We start from the raw sequence: 12854 nt of genomic DNA, 5'->3' as shown, positions 1-12854 counted from the left end.
TTCTCCTCTGCACAAAGAGCTGCTGCCAAGGAGAAAATGTGCCACCATGGTTGTGGCCTCAGCAGCCAACAGCACCAGTGTAAACACCTTCCTACACCCCTGCAAAAGGCAGGCAGACAGCGTTCGTAGGGTGCAAAGGCAACTGTACAAGAACCAGTGAAGGGAACAGCCCACCTAAGGGCCAGCTGCAGTGGCTCACAGGTGTCATTCCAACTATTTCTGAGGTGAGAATTGGAAGGATTGGTGTTCAAGACCAGCCCAGATGGAAAAGGTCTCCTTCTCAAAGAAGAAGCAGGTGTGGTGTTGCTCCCCCATAATCTCAGCATTGGTAGGATCAAAGACTGAGGTTAGCCCAAGCAAAAAGTGCAAAACCTTACCTGAAAAATAACCTAGAAGTGAAAAGAGATGGCTCAAGTAAAAGAGGAGCTTAAGCCCCAAAGGCTCTGAGTGCAAACACCAGTACCGAGAAAAAGAGACAGACAGACAGACAGACAGACAGAGACAGAGAGAGAAACAGACAGCCAACACAGCAGGCACAGCCCTGCATATGATGGCAAAGGTGAGAAGTTACATCACTGCTTCAAAAAAAGAAACCAGGGCCTCTTTGAGTTGCTTTCTTCATTGCAATCAAGGCCAATGTCCAGGTAGAGACTCCTTTTTGGAGCACCTCTCTGGAAGGAGAGTCTTGCTTGTGGTGCTGGGGATCAAACCAAGGATCTTGCACATGTTTGGCAAACACTCTACCACTGAGCTACATTGGCAGGCTTGTCCCAGAATGAGACATAAAGGAAAGGGCTGGAGTTTTGTGATGACATGATATGTCATTTTGTTGTTGTTATTGTTGTTGTTGTGTGTGTGCCAGTCCTGGGGCTTAAACTCAGGGCCTGGGTGTTGTCCCTGAACTTTTTTCTTCGCTAGTGCTCTGTCACTTGGGCCATACCTCTACTTCCCACTTTTTGGTAGTTAACTGGAGATAAGGGTTTCACAAAGCTTCCTGCCACACCAGCTTCAAACCACAATCCTTAGATGTCAGCTTCCTGAGTAGCTAGAATGACAGGTATGGGCCACCAGCGCCTGGCTATGAAATGGTATTGAAAGTTCCAGCTGTCCAGTCATCATCTTGGGGCTGACCCCTAAATCTCTAGATCCTAGAAAGTGGCTGTGACTTGGCTGAAGTGAAGGAGTGCAGGCTCCCGAGTACAGCTACAGGTAGGAAATGCCAGATGCTGATGAATCATGCCTGTCACCCTAGCTACTCAGGAGCTTGAGATAGGAGGATCACAGATCAAAGCTAACCTGGTCAAGAAAGTCCATGAGACTCTTATCTCCAATTAATCACCAGAAGGCTGAAAGTGGAGGAGTGGCTTAAGTGGTAGAGCACCAGCCTTGAGCACAAAAACCAAAAACAGTACCTTGGCCCTGAGTTCAAGCCCCAGTACAAACACACACATACATTCACACACACACACACACACACACACACACACACACACACACACACACACACAATGATAGAGAGAGAGAGAGAGAAGAAAGGGATTCAAGCGTAAATAGCTTATAGGAAAGCAAGAAGGGAGGCAGTAGGGACAAGCTGGTACTAAAATCCTGTAGAAATGACAGGTGGCTGTTTTTCCTCCTCTGTTGTCATGGATATAAGTGGGAAATGGCTTCTCACCCCACAGTACTCTTTTCCTTAGCTAGCTGTGGCTGGAATCAGAGGAGAGGAATTTACATATCTCTAATTCAAGGAAGGAACTCACCTCCATCATAAACAGGCCATTACCACCAAGCCCTTAGCTTCCAAACACACAGCCATAAAGGGAATGCCTGCTCAATGCAATGCCAGAAGTGCAACTAGACTTCAAAGGCATTTAGCTTGGGCTGGGAATATGGCCTAGTGGTAAAGTGTCTGCCTCATATACATGAAGCTGTGGGCTTGATTCCTCAGCACCACATAAATAGGGAAGAAAAAAAAAGTCAGAGGTGGTGCTGTGACTCATAGTGGTAGAGTGCTAGCCTTGAGCAAAAAGAAGCCAGGGACAGTGCTCAGGCCCTGAGTCTAGTCCCCAGGACTGGCAAAAAAAAAAAATTAAGTCATTTAGTTTACACCTCAGGCAGGGAAAGTGTGAGCAAAGAAAGAACAAACCTAAAGCATCCTACCATCTTAATTCAACTTGGAGAGCAGGAGCTGATGACTTACTCCTGTCACCTAACTACTCAAGAAGCTGAGATTTGTGGAATGTGGTTCAAAGCCATCCCAAACAGGAAAGTACATGAGCTTCATATCTCCAATTGACTAGCAAAAAGCCAAAAATGAAGCTGTGGCTCAAGTGGAAAGGTGTCAACTTTGAGCCAAAAAGACAAGTTGAGAGGGTTAGGCCCTCAGTTCAAGCCCCAGAAAACACACACACACACACACACACACACACACACACACACACACACACAAAGTCAACTTAGAGATAAGACAAATAGGCTCAAATGACCATATAGGACCTTGCCTTTACTCAAAGTAGGGCTTCTATTCGTGTTGTATTTTGTTTAACCCTTTCCAAGTCTTGTCTTGATTTTTAAAAAAAGAATATTCCAGAACTGTATGTGCCATCATGCCTTCTGAGCCAGAGATCATGAAAATAGGTTAAGACATCTAAGTAAAACCAATTTAAGTATCACATGATACTATGATTAGTATTTTTTTCAATCATGTTTGTCAGAGAAAGGTCAAGAGCAGGGGGTTCAGAGACAGAAGGTTTGTTTCAAATTCCAACTATCTTTGCTGTTGGCTAGGTGCTAGTCCTCTCAAAACTTCAGCTTTTAAGAAAAGCCAGAGCTAAGCCAGGAACCATGGCTCATACCTGTAATCTTAGCTACTCAGGAGACAGATCTGAGGATAACAGTTCAAAGCCAGCCCAGGCAGAAAAGTCCATGAGACTCTTATTTCCAATTAACCAACAAAAAAAAAAAAATGGAAGTGGAGCTGTGGCTCAACATAGTAAAGTGCTAGCCTTGAGCAGAAGAAGCTCAGGGACAGTGCCCAGGCCCTGAGTTCAAGCCCCAGGGCTGGCTAAAAGAAAAGGAGAAGAAGAAGCAGTGGCGAGATTAAGATGAGTTATCCAAAGAAAACCTTAGGACTCATTGACATCATCATTGTCATGGTAGGTGCCAGGGGGAGCCTGACCTTCCAACTCCGGACAAGACAAGCTAGCTCACTTTGTAAGACAGACTCTTCCATTGTTGGCTGAAATTTCTGCCTCTTCCCTCAGTTGCACCTTTGAAACACGTTTTTAAAAGCCTAGGTGAGGGCTGGAAAAGTGGCTTAGTGGTAGAGTGCTTGCCTTGCATGCATGAAGCCCTGGGTTCCATTCCTCAGTACCACATAAACAGAAAAGACTGGAAGTGGCGTTGTGGCTCAAGTGGTAGAGTGCTAGCCTTGAGTAAAAAGAAGTTCAGGGGGCTGGGGATATAGCCTAGTGGCAAGAGTGCCTGCCTCGGATACACGAGGCCCTAGGTTCGATTCCCCAGCACCACATATACAGAAAACGGCCAGAAGCGGCGCTGTGGCTCAAGTGGCAGAGTGCTAGCCTTGAGCAGGAAGAAGCCAGGGACAGTGCTCAGGCCCTGAGTCCAAGGCCCAGGACTGGCCAAAAAAAAAAAAAAAAAAGAAGTTCAGGGACAGTGCCCAGGCCTTCAGTTTAAGCACCAGGACTGGCAAAAAAAAAAACAAAAACAAAAACAAAAAAAAACGCCTAGATGAGATAAGAGTGGTTGAATGGGTCATATAGTAATAAATAAATAAATAAATAAGATTACAGTTAGTGGCACCTTTTTCACAAATGAAAGGCAGCACTTGTGCCAGGAAAAATATTGGATCAAAGGAGGAATAGCCAGTCATGCCTATATAATCCTAACTACTCCAGAGGCTGAGATCTGAGAATTGCACTTTGTGAAGCCAGCCCAGGTAGGAAAGTCCAGGAGACTTTTATCTCTAATTAATCACCAAAAAGCTGGAAGTGGAGCTGTGGCTCAAGTAGTAGAGTGTTAGCCTTGAGCAAAAACACTAAGAGGCTGTGCCCAGGCCCTGAGTTCAAGCCATAGTACTGGCACAGACAAAGAAAGGGAAGGAAGGAAGGGAGGAATGGAGAAAGGGAGGAAGGAAGGAAGGAAGGAAGGAAGGAAGGAAGGAAGGAAGGAAGGAAAAAAGGAAGGGAGGGAGGGAGGGAGGGAGGAAGAAAGGTCAAATGGAAACAGCAGGCAAGCATTACCATTCAAAATCCCAAGTTACACTTTGCCAGAACTCCAGGTTTCTAAGGATGAAACCAATATCTTTCTAAAGATAGAAATCCTAGGAGAAATGAACAAACTACTCCTCCAAAATACTTTTTAAAACCTGCCCTCTGTATGTCTGTGGCTTGTCTGTAGTTGTCTAAGCTTGTTGAGCATTTAAATAATGCTTGGGGGGGGGGGTGGGGGGAGGCCAAATCAGTTTTCACAAACTAATCTGTTTGCAGCTTCTAAAATGATAACCATTCCATTTATCGAAGTCGCAGCCTGGCTTTTGGTTTTAAATTTTAATCATGGTAAATGATAATAATCTTTCAAATGGAGGGAAAGAGAGAGAAGGAGCCAGGCCCTTAACTTGTGCCAGCCTCTCTGGTTTGCTTGAAGTGAGGCTCCATTGAATAACTTCAGAACTTGCTGTGGCCTGGGAGCCACAGACAAGTATGTGCTGCTCTGTTCTAAATAAGGGAACAGCAAGTACAAATAGAAGATTGGAGATTTGTTTTGAAGCTCCTTATGGCCTGTGCCAAGCCTCTCCCAGACTCTGGAGCTGTGGGGACGTGCAAGGGGAGGGCATCCTGCTTTTAACAGCTAGCATTCAATCCAGTGTGTGCCTGCTTACACTGAAGGTCAAGAGTCTGATTTTGACATGTGCACTAATAGGAATCCTGCCAGTGGCTGAGTAAGTGTTGCAATATTACTAATAACTAATAGCAAGGAAAATGTCCCCAGTGTATTTGTTTTTCATTTTAGTGCAATGTGTTTGTGTGTGTGTGTGTGTGTGTGTGTGTGTGTGTGTGTGTGTGTGTGTGTGCTGGGATGGGAGCTTGAACTCAGGGCCCCATGCTCTTGCTTAGCTTTTTCACTCCAGACTGTGGTTCTGTGACTTGAGCCATACCTCTACTTCTGGCTTTGGGGCAGTTAATTGAAGATAAGAGTCTCCTGGGCATTTCACCCAAGACTGGCTTGGAACCACAATCCTCAGATCCTAGCCTCTTGAGTAGCTAGGATTACAGCTTGTTTTAGTGCTTTTTAATCCCCCAAAATTTCAAATCACTTCATAGAACAGTGTTTTAAGCCACTGCTGACCTGTAACCAATCCACCCCCGAGACTGTTGCCCTGTCGTCAAAAATACAGCCACCTTTGGCTTGTTTCAGCATGAGGCAGATACCCACGGAAACCTAACATGTAAATTTCAGGTAGGCATGTTATAATTATCCACTTGAAATCAAGCCAAGGAATGAAGTTTAATACCTGCTCTTTCACGAGAAGCACTCAGGCACCTTTTAAACTAGACACAGACCCTGGATTTTCATAAGCTGGTGAAATCCTCTAATGCAGTTTCTCTCAACACTGGCACTATTGTTTGTTTGTTTTTTGGTGTTAGTCCTGTAGCTTGAGCTCAGGGCCTAGGTGCTGTCCCTGAGCTTTTCTTGCTCTATGACTTGAGTCATAGCTCTACTTCCAGTTTTTGGCTGGTTAATTGAAGAAGAGAATCTCGCAGACTTTCCTGCCCAGGCTGGCTTTGAAACGCAGTCCTCAGATCTCAGCCTTCAGTGTAGCTAGGATTACAGGTGTGAGCCACTCGTGCCCAGCAACACTGGAACCCTTGACATTGGGGCTATGTAACTTTTGTCTGTGGTGGTAGAGAGGGTAGCATGGGACTTTAGAGTGTGTAGAAGCATCTCTGGCCTCTACCCACTAGAGGCCAGTAACTAACACACACACACACACACACACACACACACACACACACACACTTCCAGTGCAACAACTGAAATGTCTCCAGACATTACCAAATTCTTATGGGTTGAGAGGTGAGTATGAGAAACCACCTCAAGTTGAGAGCTGTCTATCTGCTAATCAGGGGTAGAGATGTTAGAAAAAGTTAGGTCATCAAATCTTTCATTCAGCTGGTGCTGATGGCCCAAGTCTGTAATCCTAGCTACTCAAGAGGCTAAGATCCAGAGGATCACTGTTCAGAGCCAGACTGAACAAACGAAGTCCACATGACTCTATCTCCAAAATAACCAGAAAAAAAGTCAGATTGGAGGCCTGTCTCAAGTGATAGAGCGCCAGCAGAATGAACAAGTCAAGTTAGTGCCACGCCCTGGGGTCAAACTCCAATAGTATATGTCCCCTTCCCCCCCCCCCCCCCCGCAACAACAAACTTTAATTCCTCTTGGTTTCTTGATTGACTGGAGAAAGAGGACTACAACTACCTACGTGGCCTTTAAGATCCAGAGAAACTATAGCAGACATTGGCTCCTTCCCCCCAAATCAAAGAATAACACAACCTTAGACTGTCAAACACCACCCTTTCCCCAGAGTAGAACCTCCCCCATAAAGGTTGTGAAGTTAAAACAGGATAACACAGTGACAGCTTCAACATTCCCAGCATGCACCTTGCAGCCGTGCCAGCCCCAGTTCCTCTCCCTTCCATTATCCACATCCTCCATGGAGCAGCAGAATGAAGGCCCTGATCTAATTGCCTCACAGCATTGTGGGAATACCAGCTGCAACCATCTCTGATCACTACCCTCCCTGGCGACATCCAACCCACATAACCTCCACCACACCTTAGCAGTTCCAGGAACCCACAGTTCTGCCTGGCCCAGGCTGGTGACTCCAGGTGCCCTCCATACCAAGGGAAGTGAACATTTTCCCCACCACCTAACAGTAGAAATCCATTTTACCCCATGAGCTCCATGACTCTGTTTTTTGGGTTTGTTTGTTTTTGTTTTGTTTTTTTGCCAGTCTTGGCCTTGAACTCAGGACCTGATCACTGTCCCTGGCTTCTTTTTGCTCAAGGCTAGCACTCTACCACTTGAGCCACAGCACCACTTCCGGCCTTTTCTCTTTATGTGGTGCTGAGGAATTGAACCCAGGACTTCATGCATGCTAGGCAAGCACACTTGCCACTAAGCCACATTCCCATGACTCTTATACATACAAAAATGCACTTTAAAATGTTTTCAACTTTTTATTTAGAACTAATTTTATGTATGTATTTTTTTTTTTTTTTTTTGGCCAGTCCTGGGGCTTGGACTCAGGGCCTGAGCACTGTCCCTGGCTTCTTCTTGCTCAAGGCTAGCACTCTGCCACTTGAGCCACAGCGCCACTTCTGGCCATTTTCTGTATATGTGGTGCTGGGGAATTGAACTCAGGGCCTCATGTGTACAAGGCAAGCACTCTTGCCACTAGGCCATATCCCCAGCCCTGTATGTATGTTTTTGCATGTGTGTATGTGCCAATATAGGGGCTTGAACTCAGAGCCTAGCACTCTTGCTTAGCTTTTTCACTCAGGGTTGGTGCTCTACCACTTGAGCCATGCCTCTATTTCCAGCTCTTCAGTGGTTAACTGAAGGTAAGAATCTCAAGGATTTTTTCTGCCTGGGCTGGATCTCCATCTCCTAAGTAGCTAGGATTACAGGCCTGAGCCCTGTGCCTAACTAGAACTAATTTTAGATTTACAGAAAAGTAGAAAACTAGTACAAGAAATTTCCATACATCCCTCATCCTGGTTCCTGGTAAGTTCACATCTTACATAATCATAGACCCCATCCACGTACCTCCCATCAAATGTGTATTTTAAGTAGGAATCTCTAAGGACCTACCTTTGTGATAATGTCATTTTCTATTATCCTTTAAAAGGCTGGTTTCATAACCCTATTGGCTCACAGCTAACTTAGAAAACATATCCCCAGGCCAGCTCCCTCCCACTGGTTTTTTGGACTCCTCCCTGGGTTTCCTTTCTTCCTCAATAACTAGCCCTTGCATCTCTCTGGATATCCTTCCTTGGTGAACTGGGTGGTTCCTTTCATTTACTAGGTTCATCCTGGCACCAAAGGTGCCTCAAGCTCTGAATTCTGGTGGCCTCAAGGAATTTATCGAACATCCTGTCTATCATCACATTAAGCACATGTGTAAACCTCAAAATAAAGCCAGGTAAGACCTTCAAGTAAAGCTGGGTGCTGGTGGCTCATGGCTAGGATGTTACTCAGGAGGCTGATAGCTGAAGATTGGGGTACAAGGACAGGCAAAAAAACTAGCAAAAAATAAGAAGTAGAGGTATGGCTCAGGGGCAGAGTGCCAGCCTAGAAGGAAAAAACAACAACCAAGTGAGAGTGTGAGGCCCTGAATTAAACCCATAAGAGACTCAACATTTTTGCCTGAGCTAACTTCAAGCTTCAGTTCTCACGTCTTAGCTTCCTGAGTAACTAAGATTATAAATATGAGCATCCTAGTCTTTTTAAGGAGGTCTCCAAGCAAATCTAACATTCCCTAAAGCTGAACACTGCCTGGGTTAAGGAATGATAGGCCGGCTGGGTGAGATTCCACACAAAAGCTGGGCTATACTAGTAAAGGAGTGAAAGGCGCAGGATGTAAGAAAGGGGAAAAACTGTGAGAGAGCCAGAGGACAACACTATAATTCATTTGAATTTATATTTCTTTCTTTGGCAGTATTAGAGTTTGAATTCATGTCCTTTGCTGGAAGTGGAGGAGTGGCTCAAGTGGTAGAACACCAGCCAAAAAGCTCAGGGACAGTACACAGGCCCTGAGCTCATGTCCCAGTACCAACACACACACATACACACACTTACACACACACACACACACACACATATACTGGGGATGTAGCCTAGTAATAGATACTCCCAGGTCAGCAGAGAGCTTCCCTCTGGTCATGCCAGCTAGCACCCCTCTACTTACCCACCCAGCCTATAGCATCTTACCTCACACCTCCTTTTCCAGTTTGCTCCACTGTAGGCCCCATCTATCCCTGTCTTCTTTTGTCTTTTTTTTTTTTTTTTTTTTTTTGCCAGTCCTAGGGCTTAGACTCAGGGCCTGAGCACTGTCCCTGGCTTCTTTTTGCTCAAGGCTAGCACTCTTCCTCCTGAGCCACAGGGCCACTTCTGGCTTTTTGTTTATGTGGTGCTGAGGAATTGAACCCAGGGCTTCAAGCATGCTAGGCAAGCACTCTACTGCTAAGCTGCACACCCCCCTTCTAAGAACTCAGCTTTGGAGATGGAGGAGATAGATGGACTGCAAACCGGAAGCTCCAAGGGAGCGTCCTTCTTCCCCAGCCTCAAGCACTTTCTAGCATGGTGGCAGTGAACGCCCATGATTGTAAGGGCAAGGCACACCCCACCTGCAACAACAGCCTCATGGTTCCCACTCTTAGGAGTTGTCTCAGTGTGTTGTCTCTCTACACTTTGCTGGTCACTTTCACTGTGACTTCTCAGCTCCCATATCCATGCCTATGTGCACTCACAAATGCTCTCACACACAGGCATAAGCATTAGTTGAGAACCGTGGGTAATTGTGCCCCAGAAGACAATTAGTTGTCCTAAGACAACTTAAAAGAAATAATTTTAGCCAGGTGCTGGTAGACAATGCCTGGAATCCTAGCTACTCAGGAGGCTGAGATCTGAGGATCACAGTTCAAAGTCAGCCCATTTAAGAAAGTCCAGAGTCTCTTATCTCCAATTAACCAGTAAGAAAGCCGGAGGTGGAGCTGTGGCTCAAATGATAGAATGCGAAAAATGCACAGGGTCCCAGGCCCTGAATTCAAGCCTTAGAATTGACACAAAAAAGAAAGGTAAAAGGGAAGGGAGGGAGGGAGGGAGGGAAAGAAAGGGAGGGAAGGAAACAAAGAGAGAAAGAGGAAGGAAGGAAGGAAGGAAGGAAGGAAGGAAGGAAGGAAGGAAGGAAGGAAGGAAAGAAGGAAAAAAGGAAGGAAGGAAGGAAGGAAGGAAGGAAGGAAGGAAGGAAGGAAGGAAGAAAGGAAGGAAGGAAGGGAAGGAAAGAAGGGAGGGAGGAAGGGAGGGAGGGAAAGAGAGAAAGACATTTTGTTTTGTTTTGTTTTGGCAGTACTGAACCTCACACCCCTTTGGCATCAGCTGTTTTTGAGGTAGGGTCTCATTTCTTCCCCTATCGTGAACTATGATCCTCCTGTTTGTGCTTCTGGCTGTAGTTCAAGTAACAGGCCTGCCCCCACCATGCCCAGCTTTTCCTGTTGATGGGGGGTGGGGGGGAAGGGGTGATTGGTAGAGGAGTCTGACTTTTCCCCCAGTCTGGCTTTAAACAGATGATCCTCCCCATCTTGGCTTCCTGAGTCACTAGGCTTGCAGGCATGAGCCACAGAGGCCAGCTTAACAGGGGCATTGCTCTCTTCTCAAGGACATGACTGCAGAGGAATGGATTCTGTTGTTCTTTCTCTTCTGCAGCTGGGGGAATAGTTGGGTGTCCCCTGGCCAAGCAGCCTGAAGATGTCACCCAGGACCAAGGCGAAGAATCTTCTGGCCTTCCCTATCCGTATTCTGTGGGCCTGTGTGCGTTGAAAACCCTCCGGAAGAACATTAAAAAAAAAAAAAAAAAGCGACTGCGTTGTGTCCTTGGCAGTGCATTCAGGAACTGGCTCGCAGGCACAGCACGTGGGGCCTCCCGGGCCTGCCCCAGCCTGGCCCGCGCCTGGGTGGTGTGGCAGTGGCCGCGCTGCCGCGTGTCGCCGGCAGGTGTCTCTTTCCTGGCCTGGGAACCTATTGTGAGTTCACCAAATGGAGGTGGGAGAGGAAGAGGCGGCCGGGGAAGGGAGGGTGGGAGGAAGCCGGTCTGGCCTCTGTCTGCAGCTGGCAGATGCACTAGGACCCACAGCGAACCCCCCTAAGCCTGACCTGAGGATCTAAGGACCTGGCCATCGGCCACAGAGAAGAGACACACAGTCACCATGGTGGGGGCACAGACACGTGTGTTCCTGGCGTCCTAAACAGGACGCTCCTCTCTTCCTGCTTCTTCTTCTTCTTGTCCATTTTGGCCAGTCCTGGGGCTTGATCTCAGGGTCTGGGTGCTGGCCCTTAGCTTTTTCAGTCAAGGCTGTTGCTCTACCACTTGAATCAGAGCTCCTCTCCTGGCTTTTTGTTGGTTAATTGGAGGTAAGAGTCTCACAGACTTTCCTGACCTGGCTGGCTTCCAACTGTGATCCTCAGATCTCAGCCTCCTGACTAACTAGGATTATAAGTGTTACCACTGGCACCCAGTACTCCTGAGACCTGTACCACTCGATTAACCAGCAAAAATCCAGAAGTGGAGATGTGGCTCAATTTGTAGAGTACACAGCTTGAACTAAAAAGCCAGGCAAAAGCATGAGGCCTGGAATCCAAGCCCCAGCACACACACACACACACACACACACACACACACACACACACACATCACATCACAAATGGTTAGAAGAAATGTTGGGGTTGGGAGAGTTGGAGGAGAACAATGCAAAGGGGTACCATTGATCAAGATGTATTTTACTCATAAGTCTATATGTCGAATTGAAACCACCCCTTTGTACAACTATTTGAGGATAATTTTTTTTTTAATGCAGCAGTGGTCCTCACTAGACACCATGCTGAAAATGAACTATATAACATGTGGGTGGGGATAGTAGGGAAAAATTGGGAAAGGGTAAGGAAAGGGATAATATTGTCCACAAAGAAATGTACTCTTTTTTTTTTTTTTTTTTGCCAGTCCTGGGCCTTGGACTCAGGGCCTGAGCACTGTCCCTGGCTTCTCTTTGCTCAAGGCTAGCACTCTGCCACTTGAGCCACAGCACCACTTCTGGCTGCTTTCCATATATGTGGTACTGGGGAATTGAACCCAGGGCTTCATGTATACAAGGCAGGCTCTCTTGCCACTAGGCCATATTCCCAGCCCGAAATGTACTCTTTACCTGACTTATGTAACTAGCCCCTCTGTACATCACCTTTATAATAACAATTTAAGTTTTTTTAATTTTTAAATAAATATCTTCCCCCTTTGAGACAGTCTTACGGCCTGGAACTCATGATCTGCCTCCCCTGTGCTGGGAATCTTTTTTTGTTAATGTTTATTTTTTATTGTTATTATAAAGGTAATGCACAAAGGGGTTACAGTTACATGAGTCAGGTAATGAGTACATTTCTTCTTGGACAATGTCACCCCCTTCCTTCCCTCTTCCTCCCTGTCTTCCCTTCCCATCCCCACTCACAAGATATATAGCCATTTTCCACATAGTATCTAGTGAGTAGCACTGCTGCATTTCTTCACCCCTTGTCCCTCATTCTGTGTCCCCCTTACCCTCCCAAAGACAGATAAACAAGACAAAAAGAGAAGAAAACAAAAACAACAACACAGAAATAAACCTCTTGTTTCCATTTCCTGGAGCTCGTGTTGATAAAGTTACTTGGTATGATCAGAAGCCCATGGGTGTTATGTCTTTGAGAATAAAAAATCTTTACTGGGGGCTAGTGTTGGGACAAGGGCTACAGTACAGTACGTAGCTGCTGGGGATGCAGTGGTGTTAACAAATGCATTCCTGTCCTGAAGGCATTTGCAGCCCTGTGTAAACAAGTACCTGGAATGTGGCCTGACTTGGTCTGACAGGTGTCTTGATCCTACAGACGGTTGGACCAGAGTGGAGCCAGGACAGAGTCCCTATGGACACACTGGAGCCAGAATGACAGAGTCCCATGGGAAAGCCACCCCCTGAGGCTGGCAGCCAAGGAGGAGCTGTGGTAGTCCTCCAGGACCAAAGAATAGAGAC

General features: G+C 46.4%; 1 long non-coding RNA gene across 1 annotated transcript; it reads right to left on the bottom strand.

Annotated features, from left to right (window-relative positions):
* Positions 1–8955: 8955 nt before the first annotated feature.
* Positions 8956–10805, bottom strand: LOC125347897. The gene is made up of 3 exons (XR_007210282.1): positions 10281–10805; positions 9281–9431; positions 8956–9062 (listed from the first exon to the last, which is right to left on the bottom strand). It is a non-coding gene; the product is annotated as an uncharacterized LOC125347897 (long non-coding RNA).
* Between the last annotated feature and the right edge of the window lie 2049 nt (positions 10806–12854).

This window comes from Perognathus longimembris, chromosome 3, assembly GCF_023159225.1.
Source record: "Perognathus longimembris pacificus isolate PPM17 chromosome 3, ASM2315922v1, whole genome shotgun sequence".
Classification (NCBI taxonomy): Eukaryota; Metazoa; Chordata; class Mammalia; order Rodentia; family Heteromyidae; genus Perognathus; species Perognathus longimembris.
The sequence above is the reverse complement of the archived record's forward strand: the minus strand, read 5'-3'. Positions and strand labels throughout refer to the sequence as shown.